Source organism: Salmo salar, chromosome 11 (genome assembly GCF_965601325.2).
Source record: "Salmo salar chromosome 11, fSalSal1, whole genome shotgun sequence".
NCBI lineage: Eukaryota > Metazoa > Chordata > Actinopteri > Salmoniformes > Salmonidae > Salmo > Salmo salar.
In genome coordinates, this window is record NC_138301.1 from 113013186 (window position 1) to 113022274 (window position 9089).

The window sequence follows — 9089 nt, forward strand, 5'->3', positions numbered from 1 at the left end:
GGTCTAGTGAATGGGGAAAATACAGTGCATTCGGAAAGTATTCAGACCCCTTGACTTTTTTCACATTTTGTTACATTACAGCCTTGTTCTAAAATAGATTAAATATTTTTTCCCCTCATTAATCTACACATAATACCCCATAATCACAAAGCGAAAACAGGTTTTTAGAAATATTTGCTAATTTATTCAACATAAAAAACAAATACCTTATTTACATAAGTATTCAGACCCTTTGCTATGAGACTCAAAATTGAACTCAAGTGCATCCTGTTTGCATTGATCATCCTTGAGATGTTTCTACAACTTGATTGGAGTCCACCTGTGGCAAATTCTATTGATTGGACATGATTTGGAAAGGCACACACCTGTCTATATAAGGTCTCACAGTTGACAGTGCATGTCAGAGCAAAAACCAAGGGATGATGTCGAAGGAATGTACGTAGAGTGCCAAGACAGGATTGTGTCGAGATACAGATCTGGGGAAGGGTACCAAAACATTTCTGCAGCATTGAAGGTCCCCAAGATTACAGTGGCCTCCATCATTGTTAAATGAAAGAAGTTTGGAACCACCAAGACTCTTCCTAGAGCTGGCCGCCCGGCCAAACTAAGCAGTCGGGGGAGAAGTGCCTTGGTCAGGGAGGTGACCACCAACCCGATTGTCATTCTGACAGAGCTCCAGAGTTCCTCTGTGGAGATGGGAGAAACTTCCAGAAGGACAACCACCTCTGCAGCACTCCACCAATCAGGCCTTTATGGTAGAGTGGCCAGACAGAAGCCACTCCTCAGTAAAAGGCGCATGACCACCTGCTTGGAGTTTGCCAAAAGGCACCTAAAGGACTCTCAGGCCAAGATTCTCTGGTCTGATGAAACCAAGATTGAACTCTTTGGACTGAATGCCAAGCGTCATGTCTTGAGGAAACCTGGCACCATCCCTACGGTGAAGCGTGGTGGCAGCATCATGCTGTGGGCATGTTTTTCAGCGGCAGGGACTGGGAGACTAGTCAGGATCGGGGGAAGATAAATGTGGAAAAGTAGAGAGAGATCCTTGATGAAAACCTGCTCCAGAGCGCTCAGGACCTCAGACTGGTGTGAAGGTTCACCTTCCAACACGACAATGACCTTAAGCACACAACCAAGACAACGCAGATGTGACTTTAGGACAAGGCTCTGAATGTCCTTGAGTGGCCAAGCCAGAGCCCGGACTTGAACCCAATCGAATATCTCTGGAGAGACCTGAAAATAGCTCCATCCAACCTGACAGAGTTGCAGAGAAGAATGAGAGAAACTCCCCAAATACAGGTGTGCCAAACTTGTAGCATCATACCCAAGAAGACTCGAGGCTGTAATCACTGCCAAATGTGCTTCAACAAAGTACTGACTAAAGGGTCTGAATACTTGTAAATGTGATATTTCAGTTTTTATATTTAAAAAAAATCTAAAATACTGTTTTTGCTTTGTAATTACAGGATATTGTGTGTAGATTGATGAGGGGAAAAAACTATTTAATCCTTTTTAGAATAAGGATGTAACATAACAAAATGTGAAATAAATAAGTCAATAATTTTTCGATTTCATTGAATTTCCATTGTGAATTCATGCAACCTATCTTGACAGACTATATCATATAATTTGACTACATCGGTGCATTTGTTACAATAATAATCCACATAAAGTACAATCATTTGTTAAATTAGAGACCTGTAGGAAAGTGAAACCATTGTAGACATACTAGAAAAAACTGAGATAATGGGAAATCGAATGAGAGATGGTTGATCTTGGTCTATTGGAAGATTTGGCATGCTTCATTTCACAGAGAGCGCGGTTTTAGAGACAGATGGGTTTTTATAGGTGGGACTTTTTTTGCAGAAAGTACAGATTTGGCTCATCAGATATTGTTTCTCAAAACCAATCTCATAATATTTTTGCGATGACTTAAAACCTATTTTAAAAAGGCAAACACATGCCATTCAGGTGCACATCCAAGTGCTATCCACACTTGGGTTTTTGGTAACGGGCACTTTTGGTATTTGGTATATTATTAGGACCCCATTAGCTGTTGCGGAAGTGGCAGCTTCTCTTCCTGGAGAAAACATGACATAATACAGAACAGTAATAGACAAGAACAGCTGAAGGACAGAACTACATACATTTTAAAATGGCACACACAGCCTACATATCAACACATACTGTACACGCAAAATATATAGGTCAAACAGGGGAGAGGCGTTGTGCCATGAGCTGTTGCTTTATCTGTTTTTTAAAACCAGGTTTGCTGTTCATTTGAGCAATATGAGGTGGGAAAGGAGTTCCATGCAATAATGGCTCTATATAATACTGTACTCTTTCTTGAATTTGTTCTGGATTTGGGGACTGTGAAAAGACCCCTGGTGGCATGTCTGCTGGGGTAAGTGTGTGTGTTCCAGAGCTGTGTAAGTTGACTATGCAAACAATTTGGAATTTTCAACACAATGTTTCTTATAAAATGAAGAAGTGATGCAGTCAGTCTCTCCTCAACTCTGAGCCAAAAGAGACTGGCATGGATAGAATTTATATTAGGCCGCTGATTAAAATGAAGAGCAAGGCGTGCTGTTCTGTTCTGGAACAGCTGCAGCTTAACTAGGTCTTTCTTTGCAGCACTGGACCACATGACCACAGGACAATAATCAAGATAAGACCAAACTAGAGTCTACAGTACTTGCTTTTTGAAGTGTTGTATATTCCCCATGGGCTTTAAAGGGATGAATTTGACCCTATATGGTTTCAAATTAAAATATACTGCTCAAAAAAATAAAGGGAACACTTAAACAACACAATGTAACTCCAAGTCAATCACACTTCTGTGAAATCAAACTGTCCACTTAGGAAGCAACACTGATTGACAATACATTTCACATGCTGTTGTGCAAATGGAATAGACAACAGGTGGAAATTATAGGCAATTAGCAAGACACCCCCAATAAAAGAGTGGTTCTGCAGGTGGTGACCACAGACCACTTCTCAGTTCCTATGCTTCCTGGCTGATTTTTTGGTCACTTTTGAATGCTGGCGGTGCATTCACTCTAGTGGTAGCATGAGACGGAGTCTACAACCCACACAAGTGGCTCAGGTAGTGCAGCTCATCCAGGATGTCACATCAATGCGAGCTGTGGCAAGAAGGTTAGCTGTGTCTGTCAGCGTAGTGTCCAGAGCATGGAGGCGCTACCAGGAGACAGGCCAGTACATCAGGAGATGTGGAGGAGGCCGTAGGAGGGCAACAACCCAGCAGCAGGACTGCTACCTCCGCCTTTCTGCAAGGAGGAGCAGGAGGAGCACTGCCAGAGCCCTGCAAAATGACCTCCAGCAGGCCACAAATGTGCATGTGTCTGCTCAAACGGTCAGAAACAGACTCCATGAGGGTGGTATGAGGGCCCAACGTCCACAGGTGGGGGTTGTGCTTACAGCCCAACACCGTGCAGGACGTTTGGCATTTGCCAGAGAACACCAAGATTGGCAAATTCGCCACTGGCGCCCTGTGCTCTTCACAGATGAAAGCAGGTTCACACTGAGCACATGTGACAGACGTGACAGAGTCTGGAGACGCCGTGGAGAACGTTCTGCTGCCTGCAACATCCTCCAGCATGACCGGTTTGGCGGTGGGTCAGTCATGGTGTGGGGTGGCATTTCTTTGGGGGGCCGCACAGCCCTCCATGTGCTCGCCAGAGGAAGCCTGACTGCCATTAGGTACCGAGATGAGATCCTCAGACCCCTTGTGAGACCATATGCTGGTGCGGTTGGCCCTGGGTTCCTCCTAATGCAAGACAATGCTAGACCTCATGTGGCTGGAGTGTGTCAGCAGTTCCTGCAAGAGGAAGGCATTGATGCTATGGACTGGCGTGCCCGTTCCCCAGACCTGAATCCAATTGAGCACATGTTGGACATCATGTCTCGCTCCATCCACCAACGCCACGTTGCACCACAGACTGTCCAGGAGTTGGCGGATGCTTTAGTCCAGGTCTGGGAGGAGATCCCTCAGGAGACCATCTGCCACCTCATCAGGAGCATGCCCAGGCATTGTAGGGAGGTCATACAGGCACGTGGAGGCCACACACACTACTGAGCCTCATTTTGACTTGTTGGATCAGCCTGTAGTGTGGTTTTCCACTTTAATTTTGAGTGTGACTCCAAATCCAGACCTCCATGGGTTGATAAATTGGATTTCCATTGATTATTTGTGTGTGATTTTGTTGTCAGCACATTCAACTATTTAAAGAAAAAAGTATTTAATAAGATTATTTCATTCATTCAGATCTAGGATGTGTTATTTTAGTGTTCCCTTTATTTTTTTGAGCAATGTAGTTAAGCTCATGCACGAGCACTAAGGTTGAAAACAATTTGTATGTATCAATGGTGATCTCCTACCAGTGTGCGTATAATGATAGTAGGATTGTTTGATAAATAACACTTTTTCTATGCATACGAACATTCTTAATTCCGTTCAGAAGTTATATTTTAGAATAGTTTTACGCAATATTAATAAATGAGGCTCCCGGACTTCCTGACAGGCCGACCCCAGGTGCTGAAGGTAGGCAACAACACGTCTACCACGCTGATCCTCAACATGACGGCCCAACAGGGGTGCGTGCTTAGCCCCCTCCTGTACTCCCTGTTCACCCATGACTGTATGGTCACACTTGTCTCCAAATCAATCGCCAAGTTTGCTGAAGACACTACAGTGGTAGGCCTGATTACCAACAATGATGAGACAGCCTACAGGGAGGAGGTGAGTGCCTTGGGAAAGTGGTGCCGGGAAAATAACCTCTCCCTCAACGTCAATAATACAAAGGAGCTGATCATGGACTACAGGAGGCTGCAGAGAGAGCATGCCCCATCCACATCGACGGGGCCGCAGTGGACAGGGTCAAAAACTTCAAGTTCCTCATCGGGCACATCACTGAGGACCTCAAATCAAATCAAATCTTATTGGTCACATACATGTGATTAGCAGATGTTACTGCGGGTGTAGTGAAATGCTTGTGCTTCTAGCTCTGACAGTGCAGTAATATCTAACAAGTAATATCTAACCAATAACACAACATATACCCAATACACACAAATCTAAGTAGGAATAAATTAAGACTATATACATATGGACAAGCGACGTCAGAGCGGAACGGACTAAGATACAGTAGAATAGTATAGAATACAGTATATACATATGAGATGAGTAATGCAAGATATGTAAACATTAAGTGAATGACATACAGTAGAATAGTATAGAAAAGAGTATATACATATGAGATGAGTAATGCCAGATATGTAAACATTATTAAGTGACTAAGATACAGTAGAATAGTATAGAATACAGTATATACAGTTGAAGTTGGAAGTTTACATACACTTAGGTTGGAGTCATTAAAACTCGTTTTTCAACCACTCCACACATTTCTTGTTAACAAACTAGAGTTTTGCCAAGTCGGTTAGGACATCTACTTTGTGCATGACACAAGTAATTTTTCCAACAATTGTTTACAGAAAGATTATTTCACTTATAATTCACTCTATCACAATTCCAGTGGGTCAGAAGGTTACATACACTAAGTTGACTGTGCCTTTAAACAGCTTGGAAAATTAAATAAAATGATGTCATGGCTTTAGAAGCTTCTGATAGGCTAATTGACATAATTTGAGTCAATTGGAGGTGTACCTTTGGATGTATTTCAAGGCCTACATTCAAACTCAGTGCCTCTTTGCTTTACAACATGGGAAAATCAAAAGAAATCAGCCAAGACCTCAGAAAAACATTTGTAGACCTCCACAAGTCTGGTTCATCCTTGGGAGCAATTTCCAAACGCCTGAATGCGTTCATCTGTACAAACAATAGTAGGCAAGTATAAACACCATGGGACCACATAGCCGTCATACCACTCAGGAAGGAGATGCATTCTGTCACCTAGAGATGAACATACTTTGGTGCGAAAAGTGCAAATCAATCCCAGAACAACAGCAAAGGACCTTGTGAAGATGCTGGAGGAAACAGGTACAAAAGTATCTATATCCACAGTAAAATGAGTCCTATTTCGACATAACCTGAAAGGCCGCTCAGCAAGGAAGAAGCCACTGCTCCAAAACCACCATAAAAAGCCAGACTACGGTTTGCAACTGCACATGGGGACAAAGATCATACTTTTTGGAGAAATGTCCTCTGGTCTGATGAAACAAAAATAGAACTGTTTGGCCATAATGACCATCGTTATGTTTGGAGGGAAAAGGGGGAGGCTTGCAAGCCAAAGAACACCATCCCAACTGTGAAGCACGGGGGTGGCAGCATCATGTTGTGGGGGTGCTTTGCTGCAGGAGGAACTGGTGCACTTCACAAAATAGATGGCTTCATGAGGAAGGGAAATTATGTGGATATATTGAAGCAGCATCTAAAGACATCAGTCAGGAAGTTAAAGCTTGGTCGCAAATGGGTCTTCCAAATGGATGACCCCAAGCATACTTCCAAAGTTGTGGCAAAATGGCTTAAGGACAACAAAGTCAAGGTATCGAAGTGTCTATCACAAAGCCCTGACCTCAATCCCATAGAAAATTTGTGGGCAGAACTGAAAAAGTGTGTGCTAGCAAGGAGGCCTACCAACCTGACTCAGTTACACCAACTCTGTCAGGAGGAATGGGCCAAAATTCACCCAACTTATTGTTGGAAGCTTGTGGAAGGCTACCCGAAACGTTTGACCCAAGTTAAACAATTTAAAGGCAATGCTACCAAATACTAATTGAGTGTATGTAAACTTCTGACCCACTGGGAATGTGATGAAAGAAATAAAAGCTGAAATAAATAATTCTCTCTGCTATTATTCTGACATTTCACATTCTTAAAATAAAGTGGTCATCCTAACTAATTCCTAAAACAGGGAATTTCCACTAGGATTAAATGTCAGGTATTGTGAAAAACTGAGTTTAAATGTATTTGGCTAAGGTGTATGTAAACTTACGACTTCAGCTGTACATATGAGATGAGTAATAATGTAAACATTATTAATGTCCCTTCACACCGACAGTGTGGTGAAGGAGGGGCAACAGCACCTCTTCAACCTCAGGAGGCTGAAGAAATTTGTCTTGGCCACCCGAGCCATGGTCTGTTCACCCCACTACCATCTAGAAGGCAGAGACAGTACAGGTGCATCAAAGCTGGGACAGTCAGACTGAAAAACAGCTTCTAACACCAGACCATCAGACTGTTCAACAGCCACCACTAGACTGCCTCTGCCTAGTGCCCTGCCATCTGCCCAGTACCCTACTCTGCCCCTGTCACTGTCACCAGCCGGCTACCACCGGGTACTCTACCCTGCAACATAGGGTCTGCAGCTTAATGTACATAGTAATTGTACACTGGTCGCTTTAATAATGTTTCCATACTATTTATATATCTACTGCTGTCCTAAATGTTTTCTTTTTTTCTTTTCTTTTTTATTAGTGTGTGCTTGTTGACATTTACTGCATTGATTGATATGAACTAGGAGCATAAGCATTTTGCTGCTCTGTTTTTTTATGCCAGAGGACACATGTTACAGAGAAATGTCCCCTGATCTCCCCGTGTCCTCATTGCCTGCCCCCCCCCCCCCCCCACACACACACACACACACACAGAAATGTAACATACTCAGGAGTGGGACTCCTGTTGGAGGCATATTAATAGCAAAAGATGGATAATAATTTCACAGAGGGATTTATTGAAAAATGGGCTATGCTTTATTTTCCCCGAGTGCAGGCGTGAAATGCAAACACCTTATGCATAGTGCAAATGGGGTTAACTCACTTGGTGGGAATTGTAACGGGACTCATATAGCGAGGATTGCCACACTGCCTCCTCCAAACAGGAAGTCACGTCCCCGTGCTTTGACTACTCAGTCCCCTCAAATGTCCGGACTCTGCACTCCGATTGCCCCACTTCCGCCATCCCACTTCTGACACAACGTAGCGAACGTCAGGGCAGGGAAGCGAACGGCACCAATGGAGCTGTTTAGACGGTTAAGTGCCTTGCTATTGGGCACAACGGTAGTAGATACTGACACATTCCTGACCTGTCAAGATTGTGTGAACAAATTTAAACAAAATGATTTACTGTATCACTACTGTCAACATATGATTCAGTCTTCTAACACACACACACACACACACACACACACACACACACACACACACACACACACAGAGAGAGATTAATTCACACAGAGCAAGAAATCAGAATTAATGACATCAATAATTAATTAATCAGAAGGAATGATATCAAGTTGGCTATAATTGCTCATAATATATGTGGTCTTTATTGTGTAAACATAACTACAATATCCTTGCATATGTTGTTCATTAACGAATAATGTAACAGAGTAATGAAGTTGTACTCAAGTCTCTGGAGTGGTTTTCAGCGAATGTGTATGACCACATCCCGGAGACACACGAGCCACAGTGATGCTTTTACGCACTCACCGCGTGGAACATGTGCGGTCGAAGGAGCGTGGCCACGCCTCTGAAATGCTTTCACATGTTGCCGCACACATTCATACCGTTCGCCCCCTAGCAAAACTCAAATCTGTGGTCTCTCGTCCACGTGGGTCTCGCTGTAGCTGCGTCACAACACACCTGAGAAAATACCCGAAAGGATTATGACGATGTCTCATTCATAAACTTTTAGTCCAGTTTAATCTCAAATGCAACATGGTGCCATCCCTACATTAATGGTGTGAGCTATATGGATAAGTAAAAAATATATGCGTTGCTCATTGTCATTTGGTAATGTATCTATGAATAGCCTACTGCCCACGTGTGTGTGTGTGACTACGTGTCTTTTTTACACTGTATTATAGCGTTGTGTGTGTCTGCGTGTGTATGTGAGTGTGCGTCTGTGGCAGACACATGCGCTCCCCTACACTTCGCTCTGATTTTAGCCTAAATCCCGCCTACAATCAGTATACCTCCTCACGTGGATTAAACCATGTTGCCGCCCGCACACGTGTTTAGGCACGGGATTGGCCACAGCACTGCTGTCTCTGATGGCTACGTCACTGCTGACCGTGGCATCACCACTAGGCTATTACTATTCAGATTAGGAG